General features: G+C 44.3%; 9 non-coding genes across 9 annotated transcripts; all 9 read right to left on the minus strand.

Annotated features, from left to right (window-relative positions):
• Positions 1–1,180: 1,180 nt before the first annotated feature.
• On the minus strand, positions 1,181–1,371 carry LOC130313441 (U2 spliceosomal RNA). The gene has a single exon (XR_008861364.1). It is a non-coding gene; the product is annotated as a U2 spliceosomal RNA (small nuclear RNA).
• Positions 1,372–3,461: 2,090 nt separating this feature from the next.
• Positions 3,462–3,654, minus strand: LOC130313449 (U2 spliceosomal RNA). The gene has a single exon (XR_008861371.1). It is a non-coding gene; the product is annotated as a U2 spliceosomal RNA (small nuclear RNA).
• A 6,865-nt stretch (positions 3,655–10,519) lies between these two features.
• On the minus strand, positions 10,520–10,710 carry LOC130313442 (U2 spliceosomal RNA). The gene has a single exon (XR_008861365.1). It is a non-coding gene; the product is annotated as a U2 spliceosomal RNA (small nuclear RNA).
• A 2,082-nt stretch (positions 10,711–12,792) lies between these two features.
• On the minus strand, positions 12,793–12,983 carry LOC130313443 (U2 spliceosomal RNA). The gene has a single exon (XR_008861366.1). It is a non-coding gene; the product is annotated as a U2 spliceosomal RNA (small nuclear RNA).
• Positions 12,984–15,074: 2,091 nt separating this feature from the next.
• On the minus strand, positions 15,075–15,265 carry LOC130313437 (U2 spliceosomal RNA). Its single transcript, XR_008861361.1, has one exon. It is a non-coding gene; the product is annotated as a U2 spliceosomal RNA (small nuclear RNA).
• A 2,089-nt stretch (positions 15,266–17,354) lies between these two features.
• On the minus strand, positions 17,355–17,545 carry LOC130313445 (U2 spliceosomal RNA). The gene has a single exon (XR_008861367.1). It is a non-coding gene; the product is annotated as a U2 spliceosomal RNA (small nuclear RNA).
• A 2,102-nt stretch (positions 17,546–19,647) lies between these two features.
• On the minus strand, positions 19,648–19,838 carry LOC130313448 (U2 spliceosomal RNA). Its single transcript, XR_008861370.1, has one exon. It is a non-coding gene; the product is annotated as a U2 spliceosomal RNA (small nuclear RNA).
• A 2,074-nt stretch (positions 19,839–21,912) lies between these two features.
• Positions 21,913–22,103, minus strand: LOC130313446 (U2 spliceosomal RNA). Its single transcript, XR_008861368.1, has one exon. It is a non-coding gene; the product is annotated as a U2 spliceosomal RNA (small nuclear RNA).
• A 2,079-nt stretch (positions 22,104–24,182) lies between these two features.
• On the minus strand, positions 24,183–24,373 carry LOC130313447 (U2 spliceosomal RNA). Its single transcript, XR_008861369.1, has one exon. It is a non-coding gene; the product is annotated as a U2 spliceosomal RNA (small nuclear RNA).
• Between the last annotated feature and the right edge of the window lie 1,981 nt (positions 24,374–26,354).

Below are 26,354 nucleotides of genomic sequence, written 5' to 3' on the forward strand. Positions count from 1 at the left end.
ATATATTTCTCCGCCGAAATCACTTTTAAACCCATTTCCACCTTTTTTTCCCTTCTCTTCCTCTTACTTTTTTTTCACGTTTTTTTACGTTTTTCTCCTTTTCGCCTCTTTTCTGGGCGTATTATTCTTCTTTTTCTTCTTTTTTTTCGTCTAATGCATACCCCATCAGTGCAGCAATGCTTATTCAATACCGCCAGCAGATGGAGACACTGGGGGATAATTTTCTAAGGATTTATACTGATTTTTCCTGTCTGAATTTGTTGCACAGAAAGTTGCAGGCCAAATATGTGTGACATTTCTGCGACTTTAGCTTCTAGAGCATTTTTACAACATTATACATAGGTGCTGAATACATAAAAAGCGACTGTTCAGCGACAGACAAGTCGCATCGGCTGAAAGTAGGCCAGAATGTCAGTCCATGTTGGAGCAGGTTTAGATACAGTCTAAAGCATAGATCTCAAAGTCTGTGCACAGAATTTAGCAAGGGCCTCGCACCTTCTGATGCATCAGGTAGGTGCACAATAGCATAGCCTAACCCTCTGTACTTTGGTCTATATTGATGCGGGACATAGACAGCCAGCTGATGACCAATCCATTAGTGCAATGGATGGCTGGAAGCATTTGTCTTTGCCTTTGCAATACCACAGAAGCAATGCATGGTCAATGTACAGCAATGACACACCTGTGTGAACAGCCAGGAGACCCCCCCCCCCCCCCATGTTATGTTACATAGTTACATAGTTAGTACGGTCGAAAAAAGACATATGTCCATCACGTTCAACCAGGGAATTAAGGGGTAGGGGTGTGGCGCGATATTGGGGAAGGGATGAGATTTTATATTTCTTCATAAGCATTAATCTTATTTTGTCAATTAGGAACATTCAGCACCCACCCGCTATCAAGGCAGCTGCCTATCATGTCATGCCCTACCTGCACAGGTGTGCTGGCTACTCAAATGATCCAATTAAGGAGGCCATTTAGTCAGCAGCAGCAGAAGTCCTGTGCCTGGACGCTCCAACAGGGGCCAGACACAAGCAGAAGCAGAAGCAGCAGAAGCAGCAGCAGCACCACCTTTTGTTTTTTGGCTGCAGCAGCAGCAAGGCCCACAGGGCTGGCTAGCTGGCTAGCCAGCAAGCAGGTAGCAATGAAAGTAGGAATCTTTCTTTTTAACCCTGTAAGGGGGTGGTGCACTGTACCCGAAGATACTGCCATATCGGGTCAATGCATAGGGCGACGGAAGCAAGCTTCGAAATCGGCCCCCGTTCTCAAAAATCCATTTAATATATGGTCCCCAGATAGGGGACGTATCAGATATTAAACTGATAAGAACAGATACTACACTTGATCTTAGCCAAAAGGCCGAGAAGCGATAACCGTGAAAGGGGCGGGCCCAACAAGGTCCCCTTCATGGGCACTATCACTGCTTGCTGTCAGGGAGGCTGCCAGACAATTTTCCATGCACACTCTGGGCTGGGGGGCAGTCAACCACCAGTACACACAGCAGAACCTAAACCCATACCATTATTGCTAAGCAGCAAGACAGGGGCCCATTGCACTCCCACGGGGCCTTTTTAAATGCAATCCATAACCCGGATTTGCCAGGAACCCTTCTTACTCCTCCTACTTGCATGTGACACTGGGCTTAGGATCTGCATAGGAAACACACACACAAGCACACACCTACCTTTGTTGCCTGCAGATGCCTCCTTGGCTGTCCCCAAACGGTATCAAACCAACACCCACGGGAAGCTGTAAGCATAGAGGACATGCCTGCACCCCATTGGACTTACCTGTGTGGGTTAAATCCGGGTTATTTGACAACCTATGGCGGTGATGGTTCTGCTCAGGCAGAGCAGTGCTGATGCTCCTCATAAAGCTGTCGCTGCTGTGAAGGTTCTAGGTGACATCACAAATCCCTTTGGTTACATACACAACAAAGCTGGGTTGTTGTTGTTTACACTCTGCAAGGCCTGTGGAAGTGAGTGACATCATAGCACTGTAGTTCTGAGGGTTCAAGATGGATGCAACAATCTCCTGTTGCTTCTATGAAGGCCGTAATAGACGACATCACCAAACAGCTCCATAGTCACATACACAGCAAAGGAGAGATGTTGTTTACACCTAGTGATGTCAGTGGTATTGAGTGACATCACAGCACAGTGCTAAGGCTCCTGGGCCTGGACACAGCAGCGGCTGCAATATCTCAACGGAGAATACGTTTATATCTATGTGTGTGTGTGCGCATATATATATATATATATATATATATATATATATATATATATATATATTCTCCGCCGAAATCACTTTTAAACCCATTTCCACCTTTTTTTCCCTTCTCTTCCTCTTACTTTTTTTTCACGTTTTTTTACGTTTTTCTCCTTTTCGCCTCTTTTCTGGGCGTATTATTCTTCTTTTTCTTCTTTTTTTTCGTCTAATGCATACCCCATCAGTGCAGCAATGCTTATTCAATACCGCCAGCAGATGGAGACACTGGGGGATAATTTTCTAAGGATTTATACTGATTTTTCCTGTCTGAATTTGTCGCACAGAAAGTTGCAGGCCAAATATGTGTGACATTTCTGCGACTTTAGCTTCTAGAGCATTTTTACAACATTATACATAGGTGCTGAATACATAAAAAGCGACTGTTCAGCGACAGACAAGTCGCATCGGCTGAAAGTAGGCCAGAATGTCAGTCCATGTTGGAGCAGGTTTAGATACAGTCTAAAGCATAGATCTCAAAGTCTGTGCACAGAATTTAGCAAGGGCCTCGCACCTTCTGATGCATCAGGTAGGTGCACAATAGCATAGCCTAACCCTCTGTACTTTGGTCTATATTGATGCGGGACATAGACAGCCAGCTGATGACCAATCCATTAGTGCAATGGATGGCTGGAAGCATTTGTCTTTGCCTTTGCAATACCACAGAAGCAATGCATGGTCAATGTACAGCAATGACACACCTGTGTGAACAGCCAGGAGACCCCCCCCCCCCATGTTATGTTACATAGTTACATAGTTAGTACGGTCGAAAAAAGACATATGTCCATCACGTTCAACCAGGGAATTAAGGGGTAGGGGTGTGGCGCGATATTGGGGAAGGGATGAGATTTTATATTTCTTCATAAGCATTAATCTTATTTTGTCAATTAGGAACATTCAGCACCCACCCGCTATCAAGGCAGCTGCCTATCATGTCATGCCCTACCTGCACAGGTGTGCTGGCTACTCAAATGATCCAATTAAGGAGGCCATTTAGTCAGCAGCAGCAGAAGTCCTGTGCCTGGACGCTCCAACAGGGGCCAGACACAAGCAGAAGCAGAAGCAGCAGAAGCAGCAGCAGCACCACCTTTTGTTTTTTGGCTGCAGCAGCAGCAAGGCCCACAGGGCTGGCTAGCTGGCTAGCCAGCAAGCAGGTAGCAATGAAAGTAGGAATCTTTCTTTTTAACCCTGTAAGGGGGTGGTGCACTGTACCCGAAGATACTGCCATATCGGGTCAATGCATAGGGCGACGGAAGCAAGCTTCGAAATCGGCCCCCGTTCTCAAAAATCCATTTAATATATGGTCCCCAGATAGGGGACGTATCAGATATTAAACTGATAAGAACAGATTTTTTTACATTTTTATTGAAAAAACTCAAAAACTTAAATACATCACAAGAAAATTTTTACAATACTTCAAATACTGTTTTCCATAAATGTAAATTCCACATAGCTAATGCTTTTTTCTGCCCAAATCTCTTTTTATCAATTAAATAGTACAAGTAAACTTCACTGTATATCATCTTCAAACATTCTTTTTCACAAATAAAATCTCTTTTGAAGACAAGGATATTACGAACTTTCCATAATACATTTTTTGTACAGTTGATAAAAATCCACAAAATTCTCTCTTTTTCTTTCGTAACTCCATCACTTTTGCCATATAAAACAACTTCATGATTTAAAACTTTTAGACCTGTTAGGAATTTCAATAAAGAACCAATTAGTCTAAAAACCTTTTGTGCAAAATAACAATTCCAGAAAAGGTGCAAAACAGTTTCATCTATAGTGCAATTTTCCCGGGGACAGACACATACAGCATTTAGACCTCTTCTATATTGGAAAAATCTTACCGGAAGACACTCATGGATAATCATCCATGCTAAATCCTTGTGCTCATTAAAAAGATATGGCTCGTTTACCTTTTTCCATATTTGTACACACCTATTATAAGAAAAATTAGAGACCATACATATTTCTTCTTGCAAATTTAACTGTACTTCTATCTTGCGAGCATCCCTCAAGGTTAACAAGTCAAAGTCTTTAAGGTTATACATACGTATAATTTTTTCTAAGATGGCATAATGTTTAGGCGGAGTTAAAAGTACAGGAGAAGATAATGATAAAAACACCCATTTTCTTCTTCTAAAAATATGTCCCGCAGAGTACTTTAAAAAACAGGACCATACACTTTTCATAAAAAGTCCCCTAAAACACCAACTAAAAAACCTTAAGTATAAAAATTTTCTAATACAGGGAACCTGTTTTCCTCCATTTTTTTGTGACTTATACATAATATCTCTTTTTAATTTTTCTGCTTTAGAACTCCATAGAAACTCAAAGAGAATCCTCTGAAGTTGCCTAGACATAAGTTCATTAGGAGGATAAATCATATTTAAATAGAGCATAATGGGTATTAGCATAGCCTTAATCACCAAAATTTTACCTTTTAAAGATAATTTCCTAAGGGACCAAAAGTCTACTTTCTTCTTTACCTTTTCTTTTACCATTAGCCAACTTTCCTCACCATTGTTATTTTTATCAAAGATGACTCCAAGGATTTTTATTTTTCCTGACTGTAATTTTAGGTTTGGTATTTGCACGTTTTCCCATTTACCTATATAAAAACAGTCACATTTAGATAAATTAAGTTTAAAAGCAGAAGCTTTACAAAAGAAATCAGTAACATCAACAACTCTTTGTAAAGAGAAGGAACTTTCACAAAAAACATTAATATCATCCATATAGCCACACACTTTAAGGGTGGCATTATTACCTCCAGGAACTGGCACTCCTTTTATTATTTTATCATTCCTTATTAAGTTTAACAGAGGTTCTATTGCACATATAAACAGTATAGGAGACAGAGGGCAGCCTTGCTTTACCCCTGATGATAAATTAATAAAATCTGTAAGGAAACCATTTATTAAAATCCTGCTAAAAGAACCTTTATATAAGAGAGCAATTTGCTTAATAAGTATGTTAGGAAAACCCATGCGTTGTAAAACCATCCATAAAAAACAATGTGATACTCTATCGAACGCTTTATGAAAATCTAGAGATAGAATGGCTATATTTTGATTCCGCTCTTGCTGATACCATATGACGTCCCTAATAGCATTTAAAGGTTCAGCTACACTCCTTCCTGGGACACCACATACCTGATCCACATGGATGACCTTGTGCAAAAATGGCTTCATTCTGTTAACAAAAATTTTTGACATAATCTTATAATCAACATTAAGAAGCGTAATTGGTCTCCAATTTTCTAAGCTGTTCCTATCCCCCTTTTTGGGGATCAGAGACACTATACCACTCCTCCAAGATAAAGGTAGAACATCAGAATTAAAAGCCTCCTTAAAAATATTAAGCAAATCATCTTTAAAAATTTCCCAAAAGGTTTTATAAAACTCTACAGGAAGTCCATCAGAACCTGGTGTTTTACCTGTGGATAAACTTTTAGCAGCAATTTCTAATTCTTGGCATCTTACTTCTGTGCAAAGTGCATCTTGGTCCTCCTTACTTAAACCACAATCTAAAGTGCTTAGGAGAAAATTAGCAGCAGATATATCAATGGGTTTCTCATTAAACAGATCTTGATAAAAGGATTTAGCTTTGGATAACATTCCTACATTAGTAGTTTCATCCTCAATGTTAATCATTAACTTTTTTGTTTCCATTACCTTTTTAAAAAAGAATCTTGTACACTTTTCATCCTTCTCTTTACATTCAACTTTGGAGTTAAAAATTATTTCTTTCCCTTTGTTAGTTATAGCCTTCTGAATATCACTTTTAACACTTAAAATCAGATCGTCTACATATACACCCAGCTCTTTGAGTTGATAATAGGTTTGTAGTTTTGTGTTAAGATCTCTATACCATTTCAATTTCTCTTTTGTTTTTTTAACACCCATCTTAATAAAATACTCTTTAAATTTTACCTTGCAGAATTCCCACCATGCTAAAAGAGAATTAAAATTAGTCCTTGAGTTCTGCAATTTTTTAAAAAGATAGATAAAATTACATTTAATTTCTTCATCTTCAAGCAAAGAGACATTCAGACGCCAGACTCCTTTGGCTCTGCAAACCCCATCAAACTTACATGTAGCAGATAAAATCTTATGATCTGAAAAAAAGGTAGAAGTCAATTGCATATTCCCATAAAATGCAAATCCAGAAGCAAAAATATAATCAATCCTTGACATATAAAGGCTATTCCCCCAGGTATACCCAGGGTCATTAGGGAAAGAGGTTCTCCACAAATCTTTTAAATTAAAATCAACTATAAAATCCTTTAGTTGTTTTCCAGTCTTATCTTTCCTTTGTTCAGATCCTCCAGCCCGCTCCTCTCCTGCCATTATACAATTAAAATCACCAGCGATGATAAGCGGGGATGAACCCGGTAAATAAAACTGAATTTTCTCTAATAAATCAGATCTTTCATCCTTATCTGGAGAGGCATATACATTTAAAAGTCTCATATTCATGTCATTATAAATAATATGAACGAGCAGGGCTCTACCGGGTACAATGTCTGTGAAGGAGGTAACTTTATACTCACTGCTCTTGAACAGTATGCCAACACCAGTCACTTTCCTCTCATTATCCCCTGACCACACAGACGGGCCAAGAGTCCATTCAGATCTCAAAGATGAATAATTGATATCATAATCAATGGCACATTCCTGTAAAAATAAAATGTCTGTAGGCAAAGAAGACAAGAAAGAAAATAAAGCAGCCCTCCTCTCTGGGCTCTTCAAACTCCTCACATTGAAGGAGGAGATATTAACACTTGGTAGCTCCTGGGTCATTCATTATCCTCAGACAAAGAACCCCAATCTGTAGGTGGTGACACAAATTCCTCAATATTAACAGGGTCGGATGCTGTTATAACCTTTTGGCAGACAATCTCCACGTTCCCCTCGTCCGCACTAACTCGACCACTCCTTTTGATGTTAAGGCCCTTTTCCTCTTTCCGGTCTCTGCTTTTCCTCTTTCGCCGTTCTTCTACATCCATCTCCTCTGTATCCCTTCTGGGCGGTCCAGGACCCTCAACTTCCATGAGAGGAGAACCCCTCACTTCTGTCTCAGGTCCCACGACCTTCCCCGGGGACACAATGCTTTTGGAGACATGAGCCACAGCAGGTATCACAGGAATTCCGGTAGCAGAAGACTCAGGCATCACTTTCAGGGTGTGGGTCTTAGGCACAGGCACAGCATCCATGGAGCTCTTCCTCATCGAGGGACCAGCCGACGTAGCCACAATATTGGCCCAGGAGCGTTGAGGACAATCCTTAAAAGCGTGTCCTTTCTGCTTACACACATTACACAGAATCTCATTTTGACAGTCCAAAGTGGTGTGGCCTTTTTGGCCACATCTTTTGCAAATAACCACTTCCTCTTTGCAAGATTCTTGTGTATGACCATATTCATGGCATTTCCTGCAATAATACGGCATCCCAGGGTAGAATAAATAGCCACGTTTACGCCCAATTAAAAAATTTGCAGGTGGGCGACACAGACCTCCAATTCCTCTCACATCTTCTCTGAACTTAACAGCAAACTTATGCTTTCCAGTCCAAAAGTCCATTGCATTCATTATTTTATGAGAGTATTTGACTTCCGCACAATATTGGTTTAAAAATAAGACAATGTCTCTTATATCCACGTATGGATCGTGCATAGTAACCACCAGTGGAACATCGCCATTAGAATATAGAGCAATGAAAACAAGTCCTTTCATATCCTCCTCATTGGCAAGCTCCCGAACTTTCTCAAACATATGGTCACATGCAGATGCGGAAGTCAAGGTAAGAATGAAAAGTCCTTTACCTGGGTCTTTTAGGCAAAACACATCTTCTCTCTGAATGTGCAATAAATCCAGCATAATTCTCTTGACAAAAAATTCCAAAGTCATCTTCTCCTTTTTCTCCTCATCCACTTCAATACGGAAGGTGTTCTTAATCCGAGTTTCAGTATGCGCAGCAAACCTAAGGGTCGCCATGGGGGATCGCCTTCCCGTTCTTTGTAAGTCCTCCTCCTATAGCAGCATGAGGCTTAAGACGGCTAAAAAACCGCCGATGCCTCAAGGCCGAAGGTTCGACGAACTCAGAGCCCCTTGACAAGATACAAGATCTTAGCCAAAAGGCCGAGAAGCGATAACCGTGAAAGGGGCGGGCCCAACAAGGTCCCCTTCATGGGCACTATCACTGCTTGCTGTCAGGGAGGCTGCCAGACAATTTTCCATGCACACTCTGGGCTGGGGGGCAGTCAACCACCAGTACACACAGCAGAACCTAAACCCATACCATTATTGCTAAGCAGCAAGACAGGGGCCCATTGCACTCCCACGGGGCCTTTTTAAATGCAATCCATAACCCGGATTTGCCAGGAACCCTTCTTACTCCTCCTACTTGCATGTGACACTGGGCTTAGGATCTGCATAGGAAACACACACACAAGCACACACCTACCTTTGTTGCCTGCAGATGCCTCCTTGGCTGTCCCCAAACGGTATCAAACCAACACCCACGGGAAGCTGTAAGCATAGAGGACATGCCTGCACCCCATTGGACTTACCTGTGTGGGTTAAATCCGGGTTATTTGACAACCTATGGCGGTGATGGTTCTGCTCAGGCAGAGCAGTGCTGATGCTCCTCATAAAGCTGTCGCTGCTGTGAAGGTTCTAGGTGACATCACAAATCCCTTTGGTTACATACACAACAAAGCTGGGTTGTTGTTGTTTACACTCTGCAAGGCCTGTGGAAGTGAGTGACATCATAGCACTGTAGTTCTGAGGGTTCAAGATGGATGCAACAATCTCCTGTTGCTTCTATGAAGACCGTAATAGACGACATCACCAAACAGCTCCATAGTCACATACACAGCAAAGGAGAGATGTTGTTTACACCTAGTGATGTCAGTGGTATTGAGTGACATCACAGCACAGTGCTAAGGCTCCTGGGCCTGGACACAGCAGCGGCTGCAATATCTCAACGGAGAATACGTTTATATCTATGTGTGTGTGTGCGCATATATATATATATATATATATATATATATATATATATATATATATATATCTCCGCCGAAATCACTTTTAAACCCATTTCCACCTTTTTTTCCCTTCTCTTCCTCTTACTTTTTTTTCACGTTTTTTTACGTTTTTCTCCTTTTCGCCTCTTTTCTGGGCGTATTATTCTTCTTTTTCTTCTTTTTTTTCGTCTAATGCATACCCCATCAGTGCAGCAATGCTTATTCAATACCGCCAGCAGATGGAGACACTGGGGGATAATTTTCTAAGGATTTATACTGATTTTTCCTGTCTGAATTTGTCGCACAGAAAGTTGCAGGCCAAATATGTGTGACATTTCTGCGACTTTAGCTTCTAGAGCATTTTTACAACATTATACATAGGTGCTGAATACATAAAAAGCGACTGTTCAGCGACAGACAAGTCGCATCGGCTGAAAGTAGGCCAGAATGTCAGTCCATGTTGGAGCAGGTTTAGATACAGTCTAAAGCATAGATCTCAAAGTCTGTGCACAGAATTTAGCAAGGGCCTCGCACCTTCTGATGCATCAGGTAGGTGCACAATAGCATAGCCTAACCCTCTGTACTTTGGTCTATATTGATGCGGGACATAGACAGCCAGCTGATGACCAATCCATTAGTGCAATGGATGGCTGGAAGCATTTGTCTTTGCCTTTGCAATACCACAGAAGCAATGCATGGTCAATGTACAGCAATGACACACCTGTGTGAACAGCCAGGAGACCCCCCCCCCCCCCCATGTTATGTTACATAGTTACATAGTTAGTACGGTCGAAAAAAGACATATGTCCATCACGTTCAACCAGGGAATTAAGGGGTAGGGGTGTGGCGCGATATTGGGGAAGGGATGAGATTTTATATTTCTTCATAAGCATTAATCTTATTTTGTCAATTAGGAACATTCAGCACCCACCCGCTATCAAGGCAGCTGCCTATCATGTCATGCCCTACCTGCACAGGTGTGCTGGCTACTCAAATGATCCAATTAAGGAGGCCATTTAGTCAGCAGCAGCAGAAGTCCTGTGCCTGGACGCTCCAACAGGGGCCAGACACAAGCAGAAGCAGAAGCAGCAGAAGCAGCAGCAGCACCACCTTTTGTTTTTTGGCTGCAGCAGCAGCAAGGCCCACAGGGCTGGCTAGCTGGCTAGCCAGCAAGCAGGTAGCAATGAAAGTAGGAATCTTTCTTTTTAACCCTGTAAGGGGGTGGTGCACTGTACCCGAAGATACTGCCATATCGGGTCAATGCATAGGGCGACGGAAGCAAGCTTCGAAATCGGCCCCCGTTCTCAAAAATCCATTTAATATATGGTCCCCAGATAGGGGACGTATCAGATATTAAACTGATAAGAACAGATACTACACTTGATCTTAGCCAAAAGGCCGAGAAGCGATAACCGTGAAAGGGGCGGGCCCAACAAGGTCCCCTTCATGGGCACTATCACTGCTTGCTGTCAGGGAGGCTGCCAGACAATTTTCCATGCACACTCTGGGCTGGGGGGCAGTCAACCACCAGTACACACAGCAGAACCTAAACCCATACCATTATTGCTAAGCAGCAAGACAGGGGCCCATTGCACTCCCACGGGGCCTTTTTAAATGCAATCCATAACCCGGATTTGCCAGGAACCCTTCTTACTCCTCCTACTTGCATGTGACACTGGGCTTAGGATCTGCATAGGAAACACACACACAAGCACACACCTACCTTTGTTGCCTGCAGATGCCTCCTTGGCTGTCCCCAAACGGTATCAAACCAACACCCACGGGAAGCTGTAAGCATAGAGGACATGCCTGCACCCCATTGGACTTACCTGTGTGGGTTAAATCCGGGTTATTTGACAACCTATGGCGGTGATGGTTCTGCTCAGGCAGAGCAGTGCTGATGCTCCTCATAAAGCTGTCGCTGCTGTGAAGGTTCTAGGTGACATCACAAATCCCTTTGGTTACATACACAACAAAGCTGGGTTGTTGTTGTTTACACTCTGCAAGGCCTGTGGAAGTGAGTGACATCATAGCACTGTAGTTCTGAGGGTTCAAGATGGATGCAACAATCTCCTGTTGCTTCTATGAAGGCCGTAATAGACGACATCACCAAACAGCTCCATAGTCACATACACAGCAAAGGAGAGATGTTGTTTACACCTAGTGATGTCAGTGGTATTGAGTGACATCACAGCACAGTGCTAAGGCTCCTGGGCCTGGACACAGCAGCGGCTGCAATATCTCAACGGAGAATACGTTTATATCTATGTGTGTGTGTGCGCATATATATATATATATATATATATATATATATATATATATTTCTCCGCCGAAATCACTTTTAAACCCATTTCCACCTTTTTTTCCCTTCTCTTCCTCTTACTTTTTTTTCACATTTTTTTACGTTTTTCTCCTTTTCGCCTCTTTTCTGGGCGTATTATTCTTCTTTTTCTTCTTTTTTTTCGTCTAATGCATACCCCATCAGTGCAGCAATGCTTATTCAATACCGCCAGCAGATGGAGACACTGGGGGATAATTTTCTAAGGATTTATACTGATTTTTCCTGTCTGAATTTGTCGCACAGAAAGTTGCAGGCCAAATATGTGTGACATTTCTGCGACTTTAGCTTCTAGAGCATTTTTACAACATTATACATAGGTGCTGAATACATAAAAAGCGACTGTTCAGCGACAGACAAGTCGCATCGGCTGAAAGTAGGCCAGAATGTCAGTCCATGTTGGAGCAGGTTTAGATACAGTCTAAAGCATAGATCTCAAAGTCTGTGCACAGAATTTAGCAAGGGCCTCGCACCTTCTGATGCATCAGGTAGGTGCACAATAGCATAGCCTAACCCTCTGTACTTTGGTCTATATTGATGCGGGACATAGACAGCCAGCTGATGACCAATCCATTAGTGCAATGGATGGCTGGAAGCATTTGTCTTTGCCTTTGCAATACCACAGAAGCAATGCATGGTCAATGTACAGCAATGACACACCTGTGTGAACAGCCAGGAGACCCCCCCCCCCATGTTATGTTACATAGTTACATAGTTAGTACGGTCGAAAAAAGACATATGTCCATCACGTTCAACCAGGGAATTAAGGGGTAGGGGTGTGGCGCGATATTGGGGAAGGGATGAGATTTTATATTTCTTCATAAGCATTAATCTTATTTTGTCAATTAGGAACATTCAGCACCCACCCGCTATCAAGGCAGCTGCCTATCATGTCATGCCCTACCTGCACAGGTGTGCTGGCTACTCAAATGATCCAATTAAGGAGGCCATTTAGTCAGCAGCAGCAGAAGTCCTGTGCCTGGACGCTCCAACAGGGGCCAGACACAAGCAGAAGCAGAAGCAGCAGAAGCAGCAGCAGCACCACCTTTTGTTTTTTGGCTGCAGCAGCAGCAAGGCCCACAGGGCTGGCTAGCTGGCTAGCCAGCAAGCAGGTAGCAATGAAAGTAGGAATCTTTCTTTTTAACCCTGTAAGGGGGTGGTGCACTGTACCCGAAGATACTGCCATATCGGGTCAATGCATAGGGCGACGGAAGCAAGCTTCGAAATCGGCCCCCGTTCTCAAAAATCCATTTAATATATGGTCCCCAGATAGGGGACGTATCAGATATTAAACTGATAAGAACAGATACTACACTTGATCTTAGCCAAAAGGCCGAGAAGCGATAACCGTGAAAGGGGCGGGCCCAACAAGGTCCCCTTCATGGGCACTATCACTGCTTGCTGTCAGGGAGGCTGCCAGACAATTTTCCATGCACACTCTGGGCTGGGGGGCAGTCAACCACCAGTACACACAGCAGAACCTAAACCCATACCATTATTGCTAAGCAGCAAGACAGGGGCCCATTGCACTCCCACGGGGCCTTTTTAAATGCAATCCATAACCCGGATTTGCCAGGAACCCTTCTTACTCCTCCTACTTGCATGTGACACTGGGCTTAGGATCTGCATAGGAAACACACACACAAGCACACACCTACCTTTGTTGCCTGCAGATGCCTCCTTGGCTGTCCCCAAACGGTATCAAACCAACACCCACGGGAAGCTGTAAGCATAGAGGACATGCCTGCACCCCATTGGACTTACCTGTGTGGGTTAAATCCGGGTTATTTGACAACCTATGGCGGTGATGGTTCTGCTCAGGCAGAGCAGTGCTGATGCTCCTCATAAAGCTGTCGCTGCTGTGAAGGTTCTAGGTGACATCACAAATCCCTTTGGTTACATACACAACAAAGCTGGGTTGTTGTTGTTTACACTCTGCAAGGCCTGTGGAAGTGAGTGACATCATAGCACTGTAGTTCTGAGGGTTCAAGATGGATGCAACAATCTCCTGTTGCTTCTATGAAGGCCGTAATAGACGACATCACCAAACAGCTCCATAGTCACATACACAGCAAAGGAGAGATGTTGTTTACACCTAGTGATGTCAGTGGTATTGAGTGACATCACAGCACAGTGCTAAGGCTCCTGGGCCTGGACACAGCAGCGGCTGCAATATCTCAACGGAGAATACGTTTATATCTATGTGTGTGTGTGCGCATATATATATATATATATATATATATATATATATATATATATATCTCCGCCGAAATCACTTTTAAACCCATTTCCACCTTTTTTTCCCTTCTCTTCCTCTTACTTTTTTTTCACGTTTTTTTACGTTTTTCTCCTTTTCGCCTCTTTTCTGGGCGTATTATTCTTCTTTTTCTTCTTTTTTTTCGTCTAATGCATACCCCATCAGTGCAGCAATGCTTATTCAATACCGCCAGCAGATGGAGACACTGGGGGATAATTTTCTAAGGATTTATACTGATTTTTCCTGTCTGAATTTGTCGCACAGAAAGTTGCAGGCCAAATATGTGTGACATTTCTGCGACTTTAGCTTCTAGAGCATTTTTACAACATTATACATAGGTGCTGAATACATAAAAAGCGACTGTTCAGCGACAGACAAGTCGCATCGGCTGAAAGTAGGCCAGAATGTCAGTCCATGTTGGAGCAGGTTTAGATACAGTCTAAAGCATAGATCTCAAAGTCTGTGCACAGAATTTAGCAAGGGCCTCGCACCTTCTGATGCATCAGGTAGGTGCACAATAGCATAGCCTAACCCTCTGTACTTTGGTCTATATTGATGCGGGACATAGACAGCCAGCTGATGACCAATCCATTAGTGCAATGGATGGCTGGAAGCATTTGTCTTTGCCTTTGCAATACCACAGAAGCAATGCATGGTCAATGTACAGCAATGACACACCTGTGTGAACAGCCAGGAGACCCCCCCCCCCCCCCCCCATGTTATGTTACATAGTTACATAGTTAGTACGGTCGAAAAAAGACATATGTCCATCACGTTCAACCAGGGAATTAAGGGGTAGGGGTGTGGCGCGATATTGGGGAAGGGATGAGATTTTATATTTCTTCATAAGCATTAATCTTATTTTGTCAATTAGGAACATTCAGCACCCACCCGCTATCAAGGCAGCTGCCTATCATGTCATGCCCTACCTGCACAGGTGTGCTGGCTACTCAAATGATCCAATTAAGGAGGCCATTTAGTCAGCAGCAGCAGAAGTCCTGTGCCTGGACGCTCCAACAGGGGCCAGACACAAGCAGAAGCAGAAGCAGCAGAAGCAGCAGCAGCACCACCTTTTGTTTTTTGGCTGCAGCAGCAGCAAGGCCCACAGGGCTGGCTAGCTGGCTAGCCAGCAAGCAGGTAGCAATGAAAGTAGGAATCTTTCTTTTTAACCCTGTAAGGGGGTGGTGCACTGTACCCGAAGATACTGCCATATCGGGTCAATGCATAGGGCGACAGAAGCAAGCTTCGAAATCGGCCCCCGTTCTCAAAAATCCATTTAATATATGGTCCCCAGATAGGGGACGTATCAGATATTAAACTGATAAGAACAGATACTACACTTGATCTTAGCCAAAAGGCCGAGAAGCGATAACCGTGAAAGGGGCGGGCCCAACAAGGTCCCCTTCATGGGCACTATCACTGCTTGCTGTCAGGGAGGCTGCCAGACAATTTTCCATGCACACTCTGGGCTGGGGGGCAGTCAACCACCAGTACACACAGCAGAACCTAAACCCATACCATTATTGCTAAGCAGCAAGACAGGGGCCCATTGCACTCCCACGGGGCCTTTTTAAATGCAATCCATAACCCGGATTTGCCAGGAACCCTTCTTACTCCTCCTACTTGCATGTGACACTGGGCTTAGGATCTGCATAGGAAACACACACACAAGCACACACCTACCTTTGTTGCCTGCAGATGCCTCCTTGGCTGTCCCCAAACGGTATCAAACCAACACCCACGGGAAGCTGTAAGCATAGAGGACATGCCTGCACCCCATTGGACTTACCTGTGTGGGTTAAATCCGGGTTATTTGACAACCTATGGCGGTGATGGTTCTGCTCAGGCAGAGCAGTGCTGATGCTCCTCATAAAGCTGTCGCTGCTGTGAAGGTTCTAGGTGACATCACAAATCCCTTTGGTTACATACACAACAAAGCTGGGTTGTTGTTGTTTACACTCTGCAAGGCCTGTGGAAGTGAGTGACATCATAGCACTGTAGTTCTGAGGGTTCAAGATGGATGCAACAATCTCCTGTTGCTTCTATGAAGGCCGTAATAGACGACATCACCAAACAGCTCCATAGTCACATACACAGCAAAGGAGAGATGTTGTTTACACCTAGTGATGTCAGTGGTATTGAGTGACATCACAGCACAGTGCTAAGGCTCCTGGGCCTGGACACAGCAGCGGCTGCAATATCTCAACGGAGAATACGTTTATATCTATGTGTGTGTGTGCGCATATATATATATATATATATATATATATATATATATATATATATTTCTCCGCCGAAATCACTTTTAAACCCATTTCCACCTTTTTTTCCCTTCTCTTCCTCTTACTTTTTTTTCACGTTTTTTTACGTTTTTCTCCTTTTCGCCTCTTTTCTGGGCGTATTATTCTTCTTTTTCTTCTTTTTTTTCGTCTAATGCATACCCCATCAGTGCAGCAATGCTTATTCAATACCGCCAGCAGATGGAGACACTGGGGGATAATTTTCTAAGGATTTATACTGATTTTTCCTGTCTGAATTTGTCGCACAGAAAGTTGCAGGCCAAATATGTGTGACATTTCTGCGACTTTAGCTTCTAGAGCATTTTTACAACATTATACATAGGTGCTGAATACATAAAAAGCGACTGTTCAGCGACAGACAAGTCGCATCGGCTGAAAGTAGGCCAGAATGTCAGTCCATGTTGGAGCAGGTTTAGATACAGTCTAAAGCATAGATCTCAAAGTCTGTGCACAGAATTTAGCAAGGGCCTCGCACCTTCTGATGCATCAGGTAGGTGCACAATAGCATAGCCTAACCCTCTGTACTTTGGTCTATATTGATGCGGGACATAGACAGCCAGCTGATGACCAATCCATTAGTGCAATGGATGGCTGGAAGCATTTGTCTTTGCCTTTGCAATACCACAGAAGCAATGCATGGTCAATGTACAGCAATGACACACCTGTGTGAACAGCCAGGAGACCCCCCCCCCCCCCATGTTATGTTACATAGTTACATAGTTAGTACGGTCGAAAAAAGACATATGTCCATCACGTTCAACCAGGGAATTAAGGGGTAGGGGTGTGGCGCGATATTGGGGAAGGGATGAGATTTTATATTTCTTCATAAGCATTAATCTTATTTTGTCAATTAGGAACATTCAGCACCCACCCGCTATCAAGGCAGCTGCCTATCATGTCATGCCCTACCTGCACAGGTGTGCTGGCTACTCAAATGATCCAATTAAGGAGGCCATTTAGTCAGCAGCAGCAGAAGTCCTGTGCCTGGACGCTCCAACAGGGGCCAGACACAAGCAGAAGCAGAAGCAGCAGAAGCAGCAGCAGCACCACCTTTTGTTTTTTGGCTGCAGCAGCAGCAAGGCCCACAGGGCTGGCTAGCTGGCTAGCCAGCAAGCAGGTAGCAATGAAAGTAGGAATCTTTCTTTTTAACCCTGTAAGGGGGTGGTGCACTGTACCCGAAGATACTGCCATATCGGGTCAATGCATAGGGCGACGGAAGCAAGCTTCGAAATCGGCCCCCGTTCTCAAAAATCCATTTAATATATGGTCCCCAGATAGGGGACGTATCAGATATTAAACTGATAAGAACAGATACTACACTTGATCTTAGCCAAAAGGCCGAGAAGCGATAACCGTGAAAGGGGCGGGCCCAACAAGGTCCCCTTCATGGGCACTATCACTGCTTGCTGTCAGGGAGGCTGCCAGACAATTTTCCATGCACACTCTGGGCTGGGGGGCAGTCAACCACCAGTACACACAGCAGAACCTAAACCCATACCATTATTGCTAAGCAGCAAGACAGGGGCCCATTGCACTCCCACGGGGCCTTTTTAAATGCAATCCATAACCCGGATTTGCCAGGAACCCTTCTTACTCCTCCTACTTGCATGTGACACTGGGCTTAGGATCTGCATAGGAAACACACACACAAGCACACACCTACCTTTGTTGCCTGCAGATGCCTCCTTGGCTGTCCCCAAACGGTATCAAACCAACACCCACGGGAAGCTGTAAGCATAGAGGACATGCCTGCACCCCATTGGACTTACCTGTGTGGGTTAAATCCGGGTTATTTGACAACCTATGGCGGTGATGGTTCTGCTCAGGCAGAGCAGTGCTGATGCTCCTCATAAAGCTGTCGCTGCTGTGAAGGTTCTAGGTGACATCACAAATCCCTTTGGTTACATACACAACAAAGCTGGGTTGTTGTTGTTTACACTCTGCAAGGCCTGTGGAAGTGAGTGACATCATAGCACTGTAGTTCTGAGGGTTCAAGATGGATGCAACAATCTCCTGTTGCTTCTATGAAGGCCGTAATAGACGACATCACCAAACAGCTCCATAGTCACATACACAGCAAAGGAGAGATGTTGTTTACACCTAGTGATGTCAGTGGTATTGAGTGACATCACAGCACAGTGCTAAGGCTCCTGGGCCTGGACACAGCAGCGGCTGCAATATCTCAACGGAGAATACGTTTATATCTATGTGTGTGTGTGCGCATATATATATATATATATATATATATATATATATATATATATATATATATATATTTCTCCGCCGAAATCACTTTTAAACCCATTTCCACCTTTTTTTCCCTTCTCTTCCTCTTACTTTTTTTTCACGTTTTTTTACGTTTTTCTCCTTTTCGCCTCTTTTCTGGGCGTATTATTCTTCTTTTTCTTCTTTTTTTTCGTCTAATGCATACCCCATCAGTGCAGCAATGCTTATTCAATACCGCCAGCAGATGGAGACACTGGGGGATAATTTTCTAAGGATTTATACTGATTTTTCCTGTCTGAATTTGTCGCACAGAAAGTTGCAGGCCAAATATGTGTGACATTTCTGCGACTTTAGCTTCTAGAGCATTTTTACAACATTATACATAGGTGCTGAATACATAAAAAGCGACTGTTCAGCGACAGACAAGTCGCATCGGCTGAAAGTAGGCCAGAATGTCAGTCCATGTTGGAGCAGGTTTAGATACAGTCTAAAGCATAGATCTCAAAGTCTGTGCACAGAATTTAGCAAGGGCCTCGCACCTTCTGATGCATCAGGTAGGTGCACAATAGCATAGCCTAACCCTCTGTACTTTGGTCTATATTGATGCGGGACATAGACAGCCAGCTGATGACCAATCCATTAGTGCAATGGATGGCTGGAAGCATTTGTCTTTGCCTTTGCAATACCACAGAAGCAATGCATGGTCAATGTACAGCAATGACACACCTGTGTGAACAGCCAGGAGACCCCCCCCCCCCCCCCCATGTTATGTTACATAGTTACATAGTTAGTACGGTCGAAAAAAGACATATGTCCATCACGTTCAACCAGGGAATTAAGGGGTAGGGGTGTGGCGCGATATTGGGGAAGGGATGAGATTTTATATTTCTTCATAAGCATTAATCTTATTTTGTCAATTAGGAACATTCAGCACCCACCCGCTATCAAGGCAGCTGCCTATCATGTCATGCCCTACCTGCACAGGTGTGCTGGCTACTCAAATGATCCAATTAAGGAGGCCATTTAGTCAGCAGCAGCAGAAGTCCTGTGCCTGGACGCTCCAACAGGGGCCAGACACAAGCAGAAGCAGAAGCAGCAGAAGCAGTAGCAGCACCACCTTTTGTTTTTTGGCTGCAGCAGCAGCAAGGCCCACAGGGCTGGCTAGCTGGCTAGCCAGCAAGCAGGTAGCAATGAAAGTAGGAATCTTTCTTTTTAACCCTGTAAGGGGGTGGTGCACTGTACCTGAAGATACTGCCATATCGGGTCAATGCATAGGGCGACGGAAGCAAGCTTCGAAATCGGCCCCCGTTCTCAAAAATCCATTTAATATATGGTCCCCAGATAGGGGACATATCAGATATTAAACTGATAAGAACAGATACTACACTTGATCTTAGCCAAAAGGCCGAGAAGCGATAACCGTGAAAGGGGCGGGCCCAACAAGGTCCCCTTCATGGGCACTATCACTGCTTGCTGTCAGGGAGGCTGCCAGACAATTTTCCATGCACACTCTGGGCTGGGGGGCAGTCAACCACCAGTACACACAGCAGAACCTAAACCCATACCATTATTGCTAAGCAGCAAGACAGGGGCCCATTGCACTCCCACGGGGCCTTTTTAAATGCAATCCATAACCCGGATTTGCCAGGAACCCTTCTTACTCCTCCTACTTGCATGTGACACTGGGCTTAGGATCTGCATAGGAAACACACACACAAGCACACACCTACCTTTGTTGCCTGCAGATGCCTCCTTGGCTGTCCCCAAACGGTATCAAACCAACACCCACGGGAAGCTGTAAGCATAGAGGACATGCCTGCACCCCATTGGACTTACCTGTGTGGGTTAAATCCGGGTTATTTGACAACCTATGGCGGTGATGGTTCTGCTCAGGCAGAGCAGTGCTGATGCTCCTCATAAAGCTGTCGCTGCTGTGAAGGTTCTAGGTGACATCACAAATCCCTTTGGTTACATACACAACAAAGCTGGGTTGTTGTTGTTTACACTCTGCAAGGCCTGTGGAAGTGAGTGACATCATAGCACTGTAGTTCTGAGGGTTCAAGATGGATGCAACAATCTCCTGTTGCTTCTATGAAGGCCGTAATAGACGACATCACCAAACAGCTCCATAGTCACATACACAGCAAAGGAGAGATGTTGTTTACACCTAGTGATGTCAGTGGTATTGAGTGACATCACAGCACAGTGCTAAGGCTCCTGGGCCTGGACACAGCAGCGGCTGCAATATCTCAACGGAGAATACGTTTATATCTATGTGTGTGTGTGCGCATATATATATATATATATATATATATATATATATATATTTCTCCGCCGAAATCACTTTTAAACCCATTTCCACCTTTTTTTCCCTTCTCTTCCTCTTACTTTTTTTTCACGTTTTTTTACGTTTTTCTCCTTTTCGCCTCTTTTCTGGGCGTATTATTCTTCTTTTTCTTCTTTTTTTTCGTCTAATGCATACCCCATCAGTGCAGCAATGCTTATTCAATACCGCCAGCAGATGGAGACACTGGGGGATAATTTTCTAAGGATTTATACTGATTTTTCCTGTCTGAATTTGTCGCACAGAAAGTTGCAGGCCAAATATGTGTGACATTTCTGCGACTTTAGCTTCTAGAGCATTTTTACAACATTATACATAGGTGCTGAATACATAAAAAGCGACTGTTCAGCGACAGACAAGTCGCATCGGCTGAAAGTAGGCCAGAATGTCAGTCCATGTTGGAGCAGGTTTAGATACAGTCTAAAGCATAGATCTCAAAGTCTGTGCACAGAATTTAGCAAGGGCCTCGCACCTTCTGATGCATCAGGTAGGTGCACAATAGCATAGCCTAACCCTCTGTACTTTGGTCTATATTGATGCGGGACATAGACAGCCAGCTGATGACCAATCCATTAGTGCAATGGATGGCTGGAAGCATTTGTCTTTGCCTTTGCAATACCACAGAAGCAATGCATGGTCAATGTACAGCAATGACACACCTGTGTGAACAGCCAGGAGACCCCCCCCCCCATGTTATGTTACATAGTTACATAGTTAGTACGGTCGAAAAAAGACATATGTCCATCACGTTCAACCAGGGAATTAAGGGGTAGGGGTGTGGCGCGATATTGGGGAAGGGATGAGATTTTATATTTCTTCATAAGCATTAATCTTATTTTGTCAATTAGGAACATTCAGCACCCACCCGCTATCAAGGCAGCTGCCTATCATGTCATGCCCTACCTGCACAGGTGCGCTGGCTACTCAAATGATCCAATTAAGGAGGCCATTTAGTCAGCAGCAGCAGAAGTCCTGTGCCTGGACGCTCCAACAGGGGCCAGACACAAGCAGAAGCAGCAGAAGCAGCAGCAGCACCACCTTTTGTTTTTTGGCTGCAGCAGCAGCAAGGCCCACAGGGCTGGCTAGCTGGCTAGCCAGCAAGCAGGTAGCAATGAAAGTAGGAATCTTTCTTTTTAACCCTGTAAGGGGGTGGTGCACTGTACCCGAAGATACTGCCATATCGGGTCAATGCATAGGGCGACGGAAGCAAGCTTCGAAATCGGCCCCCGTTCTCAAAAATCCATTTAATATATGGTCCCCAGATAGGGGACGTATCAGATATTAAACTGATAAGAACAGATACTACACTTGATCTTAGCCAAAAGGCCGAGAAGCGATAACCGTGAAAGGGGCGGGCCCAACAAGGTCCCCTTCATGGGCACTATCACTGCTTGCTGTCAGGGAGGCTGCCAGACAATTTTCCATGCACACTCTGGGCTGGGGGGCAGTCAACCACCAGTACACACAGCAGAACCTAAACCCATACCATTATTGCTAAGCAGCAAGACAGGGGCCCATTGCACTCCCACGGGGCCTTTTTAAATGCAATCCATAACCCGGATTTGCCAGGAACCCTTCTTACTCCTCCTACTTGCATGTGACACTGGGCTTAGGATCTGCATAGGAAACACACACACAAGCACACACCTACCTTTGTTGCCTGCAGATGCCTCCTTGGCTGTCCCCAAACGGTATCAAACGAACACCCACGGGAAGCTGTAAGCATAGAGGACATGCCTGCACCCCATTGGACTTACCTGTGTGGGTTAAATCCGGGTTATTTGACAACCTATGGCGGTGATGGTTCTGCTCAGGCAGAGCAGTGCTGATGCTCCTCATAAAGCTGTCGCTGCTGTGAAGGTTCTAGGTGACATCACAAATCCCTTTGGTTACATACACAACAAAGCTGGGTTGTTGTTGTTTACACTCTGCAAGGCCTGTGGAAGTGAGTGACATCATAGCACTGTAGTTCTGAGGGTTCAAGATGGATGCAACAATCTCCTGTTGCTTCTATGAAGGCCGTAATAGACGACATCACCAAACAGCTCCATAGTCACATACACAGCAAAGGAGAGATGTTGTTTACACCTAGTGATGTCAGTGGTATTGAGTGACATCACAGCACAGTGCTAAGGCTCCTGGGCCTGGACACAGCAGCGGCTGCAATATCTCAACGGAGAATACGTTTATATCTATGTGTGTGTGTGCGCATATATATATATATATATATATATATATATATATATATTTCTCCGCCGAAATCACTTTTAAACCCATTTCCACCTTTTTTTCCCTTCTCTTCCTCTTACTTTTTTTTCACGTTTTTTTACGTTTTTCTCCTTTTCGCCTCTTTTCTGGGCGTATTATTCTTCTTTTTCTTCTTTTTTTTCGTCTAATGCATACCCCATCAGTGCAGCAATGCTTATTCAATACCGCCAGCAGATGGAGACACTGGGGGATAATTTTCTAAGGATTTATACTGATTTTTCCTGTCTGAATTTGTCGCACAGAAAGTTGCAGGCCAAATATGTGTGACATTTCTGCGACTTTAGCTTCTAGAGCATTTTTACAACATTATACATAGGTGCTGAATACATAAAAAGCGACTGTTCAGCGACAGACAAGTCGCATCGGCTGAAAGTAGGCCAGAATGTCAGTCCATGTTGGAGCAGGTTTAGATACAGTCTAAAGCATAGATCTCAAAGTCTGTGCACAGAATTTAGCAAGGGCCTCGCACCTTCTGATGCATCAGGTAGGTGCACAATAGCATAGCCTAACCCTCTGTACTTTGGTCTATATTGATGCGGGACATAGACAGCCAGCTGATGACCAATCCATTAGTGCAATGGATGGCTGGAAGCATTTGTCTTTGCCTTTGCAATACCACAGAAGCAATGCATGGTCAATGTACAGCAATGACACACCTGTGTGAACAGCCAGGAGACCCCCCCCCCATGTTATGTTACATAGTTACATAGTTAGTACGGTCGAAAAAAGACATATGTCCATCACGTTCAACCAGGGAATTAAGGGGTAGGGGTGTGGCGCGATATTGGGGAAGGGATGAGATTTTATATTTCTTCATAAGCATTAATCTTATTTTGTCAATTAGGAACATTCAGCACCCACCCGCTATCAAGGCAGCTGCCTATCATGTCATGCCCTACCTGCACAGGTGTGCTGGCTACTCAAATGATCCAATTAAGGAGGCCATTTAGTCAGCAGCAGCAGAAGTCCTGTGCCTGGACGCTCCAACAGGGGCCAGACACAAGCAGAAGCAGAAGCAGCAGAAGCAGCAGCAGCACCACCTTTTGTTTTTTGGCTGCAGCAGCAGCAAGGCCCACAGGGCTGGCTAGCTGGCTAGCCAGCAAGCAGGTAGCAATGAAAGTAGGAATCTTTCTTTTTAACCCTGTAAGGGGGTGGTGCACTGTACCCGAAGATACTGCCATATCGGGTCAATGCATAGGGCGACGGAAGCAAGCTTCGAAATCGGCCCCCGTTCTCAAAAATCCATTTAATATATGGTCCCCAGATAGGGGACGTATCAGATATTAAACTGATAAGAACAGATACTACACTTGATCTTAGCCAAAAGGCCGAGAAGCGATAACCGTGAAAGGGGCGGGCCCAACAAGGTCCCCTTCATGGGCACTATCACTGCTTGCTGTCAGGGAGGCTGCCAGACAATTTTCCATGCACACTCTGGGCTGGGGGGCAGTCAACCACCAGTACACACAGCAGAACCTAAACCCATACCATTATTGCTAAGCAGCAAGACAGGGGCCCATTGCACTCCCACGGGGCCTTTTTAAATGCAATCCATAACCCGGATTTGCCAGGAACCCTTCTTACTCCTCCTACTTGCATGTGACACTGGGCTTAGGATCTGCATAGGAAACACACACACAAGCACACACCTACCTTTGTTGCCTGCAGATGCCTCCTTGGCTGTCCCCAAACGGTATCAAACCAACACCCACGGGAAGCTGTAAGCATAGAGGACATGCCTGCACCCCATTGGACTTACCTGTGTGGGTTAAATCCGGGTTATTTGACAACCTATGGCGGTGATGGTTCTGCTCAGGCAGAGCAGTGCTGATGCTCCTCATAAAGCTGTCGCTGCTGTGAAGGTTCTAGGTGACATCACAAATCCCTTTGGTTACATACACAACAAAGCTGGGTTGTTGTTGTTTACACTCTGCAAGGCCTGTGGAAGTGAGTGACATCATAGCACTGTAGTTCTGAGGGTTCAAGATGGATGCAACAATCTCCTGTTGCTTCTATGAAGGCCGTAATAGACGACATCACCAAACAGCTCCATAGTCACATACACAGCAAAGGAGAGATGTTGTTTACACCTAGTGATGTCAGTGGTATTGAGTGACATCACAGCACAGTGCTAAGGCTCCTGGGCCTGGACACAGCAGCGGCTGCAATATCTCAACGGAGAATACGTTTATATATATGTGTGTGTGTGCGCATATATATATATATATATATATATATATATATATATATATATATATTTCTCCGCCGAAATCACTTTTAAACCCATTTCCACCTTTTTTTCCCTTCTCTTCCTCTTACTTTTTTTTCACGTTTTTTTACGTTTTTCTCCTTTTCGCCTCTTTTCTGGGCGTATTATTCTTCTTTTTCTTCTTTTTTTTCGTCTAATGCATACCCCATCAGTGCAGCAATGCTTATTCAATACCGCCAGCAGATGGAGACACTGGGGGATAATTTTCTAAGGATTTATACTGATTTTTCCTGTCTGAATTTGTCGCACAGAAAGTTGCAGGCCAAATATGTGTGACATTTCTGCGACTTTAGCTTCTAGAGCATTTTTACAACATTATACATAGGTGCTGAATACATAAAAAGCGACTGTTCAGCGACAGACAAGTCGCATCGGCTGAAAGTAGGCCAGAATGTCAGTCCATGTTGGAGCAGGTTTAGATACAGTCTAAAGCATAGATCTCAAAGTCTGTGCACAGAATTTAGCAAGGGCCTCGCACCTTCTGATGCATCAGGTAGGTGCACAATAGCATAGCCTAACCCTCTGTACTTTGGTCTATATTGATGCGGGACATAGACAGCCAGCTGATGACCAATCCATTAGTGCAATGGATGGCTGGAAGCATTTGTCTTTGCCTTTGCAATACCACAGAAGCAATGCATGGTCAATGTACAGCAATGACACACCTGTGTGAACAGCCAGGAGACCCCCCCCCCCCCCCCCCCATGTTATGTTACATAGTTACATAGTTAGTACGGTCGAAAAAAGACATATGTCCATCACGTTCAACCAGGGAATTAAGGGGTAGGGGTGTGGCGCGATATTGGGGAAGGGATGAGATTTTATATTTCTTCATAAGCATTAATCTTATTTTGTCAATTAGGAACATTCAGCACCCACCCGCTATCAAGGCAGCTGCCTATCATGTCATGCCCTACCTGCACAGGTGTGCTGGCTACTCAAATGATCCAATTAAGGAGGCCATTTAGTCAGCAGCAGCAGAAGTCCTGTGCCTGGACGCTCCAACAGGGGCCAGACACAAGCAGAAGCAGAAGCAGCAGAAGCAGCAGCAG

Source organism: Hyla sarda, unplaced genomic scaffold, assembly GCF_029499605.1.
Source record: "Hyla sarda isolate aHylSar1 unplaced genomic scaffold, aHylSar1.hap1 scaffold_1765, whole genome shotgun sequence".
Classification (NCBI taxonomy): Eukaryota; Metazoa; Chordata; class Amphibia; order Anura; family Hylidae; genus Hyla; species Hyla sarda.